The following is a 465-nucleotide window of genomic DNA, read 5'->3' as shown; positions in this document are numbered from 1 at the left end:
TGTGACCATTTTATATTCTTACTATGAAAATTATATTTTCCATATTCTTCCCATCGTTGTGTGCTTTTTTTATCTCTGCGTTCATTTGCTTTTGGGATGGACAATTAATTCTATGACATTGTGGTCTGAAATTCCAGTGTTATACACTATAATTTCTTTAACATAATTCCCCTCATTCACAAATACTAAATCTAGGACATTCTCCTTTCTTGTTGGAATGTGGTTTATTTTGTTGCATATTATGTTGTAATAGCATAAGCTTTTCAAATTGCCTCTTAAATGTAAAGCAAAAATGGGAATGATATTCAGACACTTTAAAACAAGAAAAGCTGAACGCCTGATTATGCTTTACAAAACTTATGTACGTAGTACACTCGAATACTGCAATGTGATATGGTACCCACACTACCAAAAGGATATTGCACAAATAGAGAGTGTACAAAGGTTCTTTACTGCAAAGAATAG

The sequence above is a fragment of the Palaemon carinicauda genome, chromosome 30, assembly GCF_036898095.1.
Source record: "Palaemon carinicauda isolate YSFRI2023 chromosome 30, ASM3689809v2, whole genome shotgun sequence".
In the NCBI taxonomy this organism is placed as follows: domain Eukaryota; kingdom Metazoa; phylum Arthropoda; class Malacostraca; order Decapoda; family Palaemonidae; genus Palaemon; species Palaemon carinicauda.
This window is presented reverse-complemented; position numbering follows the sequence as displayed.